The sequence below is a fragment of the Mytilus edulis genome, chromosome 11 (assembly GCF_963676685.1).
Source record: "Mytilus edulis chromosome 11, xbMytEdul2.2, whole genome shotgun sequence".
NCBI lineage: Eukaryota > Metazoa > Mollusca > Bivalvia > Mytilida > Mytilidae > Mytilus > Mytilus edulis.
The window spans coordinates 66,475,619-66,486,033 of record NC_092354.1 but is presented as its reverse complement, the minus strand read 5'-3'; the positions used below and the strand labels follow the sequence as shown (position 1 = coordinate 66,486,033).

The window sequence follows — 10,415 nt, the reverse complement described above, 5'->3', positions numbered from 1 at the left end:
TTTGAGTTTGAATTGTAATTTTTTGCCTCAGGTTTTGAAATGAAAGACGACATTGATATTAATTAAAACCAAGCATAATGGTTATGATACATGCAGAGAAGAGTTGCCTTTATGACCAACGTTTGAATGTTCTGACGATCACAAATTGAAACACTGCAAAGACTACTATAGCAACCGTTAAGAATTGTTATTAAAATCTATTAGAATTTACAAGGAAAATTAACTATCAGGAAACAGAACTAAAGTAGTTGACTTGCAATATATCACAGTACAGTTCGCAATCACTATAATTCCGACGTCAGAATATTTTTGTAAAGCAATCTTCAAAATAAAAAATTGAAACATGCACCTCACAGAATTTGACCAATTATTGACAAAATGAACCACAATGAGTTGTTGACTACTACGAGTTTTAACTATTATAATCAAAACACATAACGTTTCGCTGAAAAGAGTCATTTTGCATTGTAACTCTGTATCTCATGTTTGATTTCTAATGTTGGTGATTTGTTTGGAAAAAGCACATCATTTAATATGAAAGACATTCCTTTTACATGGATGTTTCGCTTTATAGGTACTATTCAATTAATGATGAATTTCAACTATTTAGATCAGAAAATAAACATGTTGAATGAGAAAACAAAATCCATGCTGGTTTGATATTATACTTTTTTCTTACGATAAGGGTATTTTAGTTGTTATTTAAAAATATTCATTGCAATTTTGTATGCAAAATGGTTGTTGGTCATTGATCTTAACTGCTGAAAAATAACACCGTATTCAGTTTTTTAGACCAAACTTATTATAAAGAGACATGACTTGAATTGTACCTTTCGAAAAACAAAAGAAATACTACAAAATCATCAGCGTTCTGTGTTGTCTTCTTTTTCTCTGAGTTATTTCCCCGTGCTATGAACAACTGTGTACCACTAAAACATAAAATACTAATAGGACATTCAAACTCATATGGGAGAAGGACTTAGAAACCATCAAAAATTTTAGCAAAATATCAGACTCAGTGCATAACAATGTAATAACAGTTTGAGAAACAAGAACCCAAGCTGTGTGTGTGTATCACCATAAACATATCAAGAAGTCTTCAAGCCGTGTTCGCGCGAGGTTTTTTTCTGGAACTGAATAATTCTATTAATGCTCAGTAGATATAAGAAGACGTATTCATATGCAATTACTTTGTATCAACGTTTCTAATTGGAAGACAGTAATCGTAAAATTCTCAAACCTATTGGTCTGTAACTAAGGAAGCCGATATTTTGTATTGACATGTTATTTTTACAATAATTAGCAAAAAAATCTCACTTGTTGCTCCTATAATTCTCTTTTGATTAAATTGTATTACCTATGACGTTAACTTCGTTTGGGCTAAAGAAGATAATATGTTTTCGCGGATTTTTTTTTTAATGGAAAATTCAAACTGAAATAATGATAGAAATTGAATTATGTAGTTGTTATGCATTAGAATAGAGACAATTTATTGTATTTGAAGCTTTGCAGACGTCTATCTATATGTTTCACTGTCGCAAAAACCCGTACACCAGTCTCCGCTACGCGGCGCTAGGTAAAGTAGCAATACACAGTTAAGAAAATAACTTTAAATTCACACTCATAATTTTCCAACACCCGCTTTCCCTTCCTGTCTAACACACAAGGCTTAATATTTGTGTTATGCATGTGTGTATTCATGGAAGGAGAATCTTCCATAGATATGATTTCCAATAGTATTTATGGTTTAATAAAATCTCTTTAGGTGTAACCATGGCAATAATCTGTATTTTTTTGACACACTATTTTCCAAAAAGGGGGTGAAAATGTCACAACAGTTTCCAAAATTTGGTCCAAAGACAATTCCAATCAATTAGATACCTTTATCCGAACCATAGACATGTATCTATCAAAAGGTTAAAACACATCATATGCATTTCTGCTCGTTTTTCCATAAAACTGAATTGAAAAGATCAAATGTCAAATCTTTTTTGAAAAGCACTACAATAATTTCTGAAACTAGGCGGTACGGATAGGAAAATACGGACTGTCAAACAGAAAAACGGCCTATAAAACATAATTTAATCATTCTAACTGTTCAAATAAACCCAATTAGAAGGCTATATTATTCTTTAACTATCTAAAACAATCTATTTTATTGTACAAACACTTTCATATTCAAAACACTCACCATGGCCATATTGCGAAACTGAACTTCTAACTGTGTATTGCTACCTTAATTACATTTGCGACAGTAAATCTACCGATGGACGTCCGCATAACTTCAAACTACTATACAGTTATCCCTGAAGTATGAGTGACAATGAGACAGCTTTCAATTCAATGCATCAACAATGAAATAAACAATTTTAGGTCAAAGTACGGCTACGAACGAGGAGTCTTGGTTCAACAAAGAACAAAGAGCACAAAAATTACTAGAGTGAAAAAGTTCAAACAGGTAAAACAGGAAAATTCCACGGTCTGATGTATGTATGAAAAAACGAGAAATGAGGACATTTATTAACCAAAACAACAAACGACTACTACTGAAAATAGGATCCTGACTTATAATAAACAGCTGCGCCATGAGCGCATGATACGCCCGACGTCTTGTGTGGAAGTTTTGTGCAATAATCATAAATAGTTTCTGAGAAAGTTTTGAGCAATTACCATTCATTGCTTTTGAGACACGGCGGGACATGTGAAACCACCATATACAAATATCACTAAAATAAAATTTTGAATCAAACCAAAAAGTATACAAATCTTTAGATTAATATAACAAAGAAGTGTGTACAGTTTCAAGCAATAATCATAAATTGTTTTTGCGATACGGCGCGACATGTAAAAAAAAAACCCTCCCCTTTTTTACAAAATACTCAATAACTCAAAAATAAAATTTTGAGTCATCACTAAAAAGTATACAGATCTTTAGATTAATATAACAAAGACGTGTGTAAAGTTTTAAGCAATAATCATAAATCATTTTTGAGATACGGCGCGACATGCAAAAAACCCTCCCAGTTTTTTACAAAATACGCAATAACTCAAAAATGAAATATTGAATCATCACCAAAAAGTATACAGATATTAAAATTAATATAACTAAGAAGTGTGTAAAGTTTTAAGCCATAATCAAGAATCGTTTTTGAGATACGGTGCGACATGTGAAAAAAAACACACCCCTGTTTTAGTTACAAAGTGCCGTAACTCAAACAGTTTAAATCTTATTTTCACCAAAAAGTATACAGATCATTTGACCATCATAAAAAACAACTATATTAAGTTTCATGAAATTTAGATAAGTCGTTCTCAAGTTACGGTGCGACATGTTTACGCCGGACAGAGAGACGGACAGATGGACAGACAGACGGACGGACGGACGGACACCGGACATTTGTATACCATAATACGTCCCGTCAAAATTTTGACGGGCGTATAAAAATGCAGCAGGTTTAAATAGTATAAAAGACATCAATTTTCATCCTAGCCTGAGGCAGAAGTAAAAAAGGCACGTTTCAAAATGTCAATTGGAATGGCTTAACTCGATCAAAAGGACATTTAAATTTTTTTTAAAAAGTAAGTCTACACTGAACGAATGAGTTTACAGAATGACTTTAATTTAATTTTGAACATTAGTTTACGAGTGCCTTATTTAAGTACAAAGAATTCATCAAGATAAATTCCAGAAACATGTAGACTACAACAGAGTTAGAAATATCGTATTTGTTAATAAGGAAGAAAAAAATATAAATGTTACGCCCTCATCTAAATTTAGATGTTTATAGTGTAACTGTTGAAAACTAGCAAGCACGTTGTTCTCGGATTTTAAAATATTTATGAGTGGTAGAAAGTTAAATTCTTTATAACGCACGTTATATGTCGTAGATTAATCAATATTAGTTTTACTCATTAACATTTTGTTCTGTCTTTTTTTTTTATGACAGACGTATTACACATTTTATTTATGATATGTAAAATTAATGATTCTAATTTGCAGGTAAACCTGGACACTGATATAAGAATTGTTTTAATTGGAAGGACCGGTGCGGGGAAAAGTTCTACGGGGAATACTATTATGAAAGAAAAATATTTTAAGTCGGAAGTTTCAGTTTCATCAGTAACAAGCACATGTAAAATTGGTGAAGCGAAGAGGAAAAAACACATTTTGAAAATTGTAGACACTCCAGGGTTTTTTGATACAAATTTGTCAACAGGGTCTGTCATGTTAGAAATACTGAAATGCTTAAATATGCTTTCTCCCGGACCAAATATAATCATATATGTTTTGAGGGTGGGAAGATTTACAGAAGAAGAAATAAAGGCAGTCCAGCATTTCTGGCATTTGTTTGGTGGAGATCCTTTCCGTTATACAATTATAGTTATCACTGGAAAGGATGACCTGGAACAAGATGGTATTACACCTTCGCAGTTTTTAGAAAACATACCGAACTACTTTCGGAAGTTTTTATCCAAATGCCAAAACAGAGTTGTATTTCTGAACAATCGCTCGAAAGTAGATTCAGAAAGAAAGTTTGATGAAATATTATCGATGATTGAGAAAATGATTCTTGAAAATGCCGACACCTCGCCATTCTATACTAATGAAATCATTGAAGAAATCAAAGGTGGTATATACAAATCATCGCTTGATCGATTAATTGGTCTTGGCGCGACCTCTATATTACAAAAATATAAAAGGTTTATTTGTTATCTGATGATTGTTGTAGGGGCAGGACTAATTTTGTGTAGTCGTCATCATGTACTTGGTATTGTTTGCATTGGAGTTGGTTTTATCTTAACTAAAATAAAATCAAAAACTCCTGAATCAAAGCTCGCTAGAGTTGTTACACAGCTCGAAAGGAACAATTCCCCCTGTATCATTTCGTAAACAAATGTAATAGATTGTTATTGTTTTAAAAATTATTTACATAATGTTACAACAAATAATTGACATAAATATTAAAATATAAACCATGTTTTTATTAAGATGGTTTCCTAATGTGTGCAAATTGTAACTAGACATGCAAAACACTACTACATTCAAGAACCCATACCAAAATATCATTTGTTATATATTTGGTTATCATATGCGAAAAAATTCATTAAATGCCCACAGAGGGTTTGTGACATATGCAGTTTTCTGATTGTGGACAAAATTTTCGGAATATCAAACTAAATTAGAGCACAATTCTTTGGCATTTTAATCTATACCCAGGATACTTACATAAGGTGTAATTATCATATAAATAAAAACCCATACCAAAATATCATTTGTTATATATTTGGTTATAATATGCGAAAAACTTCATTAAATGCCCACAGAGGGTTTGTGAAATATGCAGTTTTCTGATTGTGGACAAAATTTTCGGAATATCAAACTAAATTAGTGCACAATTCTCTAGCATTTTAATTTATACCCAGGATTCTTACATAAGGTGTGATTATCATATAAATATTGTCACGCATGCATGTTCATGTGGAGCAGGATCTGCTTACCCTTCCGGAGAACCTGAGATCACCCCTAGTTTTTGGTGGGGTTCGTGTTGTTTATTCCTTAGTTTTCTATGTTGTGTCATGTGTACTATTGTTTTTCTGTTTGTCTTTTTCATTTTTAGCCATGGCGTTGTCAGTTTGTTTTAGATTTATGAGTTTGACTGTCCCTTTGGTATCTTTCGTCCCTCTTTCATTGATATGGATTTCCTTAGTATGCTGATAACATTAAAAACTGTTATAGCTGAGTTCTGAGAAAGCATTTTTAAACTCAACATTTTACATTTTGTACCTGAAAAGGTTAATAATGAATTGTTTGATTGTGTATCAACCAGCGGTATGTATTTGCGGTGGTTTTAAATATTACGATATCACCTTGGTCGTCTAGCAAGTTAATCAACCGATTGTTTCCTACATCATGTATTAGCAATTGTGGCATCTTCACCGAGCGTGACAGGTGTTGCATTAATATCATTCGTACACCTTCCTTGATTTCCTTTTTTTATATATATACATACATGTACATTGCATATAGTTTAAAATTTTTTAAAAACACAAAACATCAAGTTATGAATTGAACCTTGTTTCTGTTAGAGCTTTCCCTTTTTCAAGTTGTGGACCGATGATAATATCGCGTGAACCACGGAACCTTTATTGATTGAACTGTTCAGGCCTACTTTAAATAGGACACAATTTCGGTGGGTCAATATGATTCCGTAATATATACAAACTGACGCAATATATATCCATGAGGTTACGTCACACAGGTCGTTACTTATAACAACAACACTTCTGTCTGATGAACCGTAGAAGATGCGGTGAAATCGCTATCAGAAACAATGTTAGAATATCACGTGATCTTTTAAATTTTACAAAGCCTTCTATAATCTAAATGCTCGCAAAGAAGGATTACCGGTTTGTCAGATGTAAATTTCTTTGCAGCCGCAGCATTCAAAACAGTAAATCAAAATTTCACATTAACACGTCATGTTGGTAGTGGCATATATTGTTTATCCGGATTTTGTGTTAAGTTTGCACGTGTACAACAACGTGAATCTGTGCATTTCGACACCTTTGATTGTTTTCCTCTTGGTTGGGTCGAATTTGACACGGGTCAATAGACGTTGTAAGTTTTTAGATTTCCGTTTGCGTAGTACCAACGTTTCTTGGTATATAAGGGTACTTAATTTTGAATTTTGTCCAAGAATTGCTAAATTTCTCCTCATTACAGAAAATATATTCAGATTACGAGGATTGTGTGTGGCATCAAACGATATCTTATCATTTTCGATAGATCTTTCACTAGTTGCCCGAAGTTGTTCAATTGAGATGTGTACCCATAGTAGTTCCTCTCGTTTGTGTATAATGTTTCCCATAAAAGAAAAATATTTCGTTTTCTAAAAAAAATTATACGGAATCTAAAGTGAAATCGATGGTAAAACGACTGAATATTGCTTCCCTCAGCTGTAATACCCAAATCATGGGGAGTATTTGTATACAAACTTGTTACATCGAAACTTATAAGGCGGCATTTTCCATTGTAGTCTTTGGTAGATGTGATAAAAATTCAATGTCATCTCTAATGTCACTTGGTACATGGGAATATAAAGGTTTAAGTATTATGTCGATAAAATTACTTAGGCGGTGGGTCGGACACATGGAACCAGCAATTATGGGCCTCAATTTAAGATCTACGTTTAATATATTCATTATTTTGTTCCCTCACTGCTTTTTGTATTTCTTTGTATTTATGTTTTTTGGAAGACTATAAAAGTTGCTGGTTTTTCTTTTAAAATTTATTAAGTAGTCATACTATTTGTTCGTTGTAGCTGATGTATACTTGGCTAGTTATTTGTTCAATCGCCTCATGATCAAATGATCAATATTTTTCGGAAGATCTAAATAAAAAGTTAGATTTTTTAGTTGTCAATCAATATAGCCGTCGAATGGTTTATTTCTACCACTATTGGGAATGAATGTTGATTTATTTCTCACTAATGATTCTCCATCTTCTATATCTTCATCGGTTCAATACTCTATTACAAATTGATGAAGATGCGGTTTGATATTCAAAATTTATAGTGAAAACCTACCTAAAACCAACTTAAAATGTGACACCCCCTGATTTTTCAACGTTCGTAAAACTTAATAATCTTTTAGACTATATGTATACATACAGATCGTATAAAAGGATTTTTCAAGAATAATCTCACCTTCGATATCTATGTCACTTTTCAGCTAAATATCGTCGTAAATTCAGAAGAAACTAAGACGACAAAAATGTTTCAGTTTTTTCAGCGATCTCCGGTAGATTTTGCTACAAATTTTGAATATCAAACTGGCATTTTGAGCCCTCTATAAACTTAGAAGACGAAAATGACTACCACATTTATTTGGATGTCATTTTTAAAAATTTACATATTAAATAACTATATACATAATATTATGAAGATTGAGAGATCTGTTTGATCGAAAGTTTGGTTGTTGGTTTTTTTTTTTTGGTGAGGGGGAGGGGCTTTCCATCGTTGTTTCTGTTTATTATACATTTTTCAAATTTTGATAGAGGATTTGTTTCTTCTTGATTCTTGAAATGTCATCTTTTTATATGTTCATTCTTGGTTATATAATTGATAAAAATATATACGTCATAGACAGAAATGTATTATATTTTCATAAAGGTGTCATTATCATCACTGTCAAATTGTTGGAATTTTGTAGGCTACTATGTCTTTAATACACAATCACGTTAATATCGCTGATAAATCCATTAGTTTAACTCGTCAATGTTTGTCTATTAATAGCGCGAGTGCTATACATATATCTTCTTAACTAAAGCTTCCAAGGTCGCATAGTAATATCAAAGGATACAAATATTTTTGTTTTACTTGAAAACAAAAGATTGTCAAAATAAATATATCGCAAACTTTATTACCTGTCAAAAATTGTGTTATCAATGAAACAGATAAAACATATTGGTTATTTATTGATTATTCATTGTGAATTACTTTCAATTGGTTGTGTCAAGTCAAACACATATATACGTATCGCATTACGGATAAAGCGTGAATTTATTTCTGGAACAACCATGACCTAGTATTTTTTTGCAATTTTTTTAGTCGTTTATCAAATGGTATTATTTTCGTGTCTTCATTTTGAAAGGTTGTCAAGATATTAATATTTAAACATTGCATTCGAATGATCTGTTACGTTATTATTATATCTTTAACATCATTGGTCTAACAGAAAGACACAAGAAAGTCAAGCCACGAATAATTGTTCTCCTTTCCAACGGAAAACATAGCGAATGATACTAAGTTTTTAGATATTTATTTACTTGTAATTCATACTTGTTAAAGTGTATAATGTAACAGATCGAAGGCTTGATAAAAAAAAACAAGAGAGGAACACTTAAACTGTCTTCTTGTTATGTGTACTTAGCTAACATAAAAAAGTGCCAATTTGGTAACCGAAATTGAATTCGAGTTTTTGTCATGAATAGAATTACAATTAGCGAAGGTGCTTTGAACAAATTGTATTATTATAATAAAAATGTTTAGATAGTTGACTAACTATTTATTTTGAAAATTTTAAAACATTTTTTTTAACAACTTCAATGAACCTTTTACGTTGTATCTTATATTTGTTGGACGTTGTGTTTGCTACAAAAACCTTGATAAACTAATCGAGAGAAAAGAAGATGTTCATGTATTGTTAAATACCCGAAGGCGGACTTCAGTTGACCCCTCAAGAAAAATGTGTCAGTGAAAATGGACGTCATACTACACTCCAAAATATATAAAAGAACTAAAATAATAATTTAAAAAAAAACATAAGACTAACAAAGGCCAGAGGCTCCTGACTTTGGACAAGCACAAACATGCAAGGGAATTATACATATTTTGTGAGATCTCAACTCTCTCCTTTATACTTCTAGCCAATGTAGAGGAAAGGAACACACAGCAATAAGTACAGTAAAACGAAGTTTAAAACAAGTCCGAAGCCGATATCAGAATAGATATCAAAGGAAACTAAGCAAAATAACAATGATACAATGAATAGACATAGAATCCTAGTATTAATTGACGCTCTGACACTCTGACGTCAGACCTCAATAACACTGATTAAAAGATTATTTTTTTCATCACATGAAAATCAAGCACAATCCCCACGTACATCCGTAACGAGTTTAGTATCAATATGAGAAGAGCATAATCCGTCTCATTGCCATTTAGACAACTATCCGCCAAAATTAAAAACACGCATGTGATTGAACGGATGTGTGGTTAATATTGCTATGAGGAAAAATCCAGCTTTGTCCGATCTTCCAAAGATCAACACAAGATGTATTAGTATAGACTATATTTTATACAATCGAATAGAAACGATGCAGAAAAAAATTATCTGTTGAGAGGCTATAAATGATCAGTCAGTAACATAACATATAACATGATATAAGAATAAGTTTAATTAAAATTTAACAATACATGAACATCCTCTTTTCTCTGGATTAATTATAAAGGTTTTTGTACCACACAGCGTACAATCAACATAAAGATATTCCAAAAAAGAAGGGTTTGTTTGAAGTTCTTAAAAACTGTTTTTAAATTCTTTAAATATTTAATGCTATTATACATTAGTCTGTAACACAAAATAGTTACATAGTCAGCTATTTATATATTTTCATAATAATACAAATCGTTCAAATCACCGAGTGTTATTTTTTTTCGTGAAACAGAATAAAAACAAATGTAATCTCGAACAAATTGGCACTTGTTTTATGTTAGCTTAGTACATTCAAAAGAAGACAATTATATATTTTTTGTTTTGTCTATCAAGCTTTCGGTCTGTCACGTTATACACTTTAAAAAATATGTATTACAAGTAAACAAAAATCTTAATACTTAATATCATTCGCTATGTTC

The 10,415-nt window shown here is 31.7% G+C and overlaps 1 protein-coding gene across 1 annotated transcript in view; it reads right to left on the bottom strand.

Moving 5' to 3' along the window:
- LOC139496111 (uncharacterized) overlaps positions 1–10,415 on the bottom strand; it is a 198,761-nt gene that overhangs the window by 29,741 nt on the left and 158,605 nt on the right. The window lies entirely within an intron of this gene.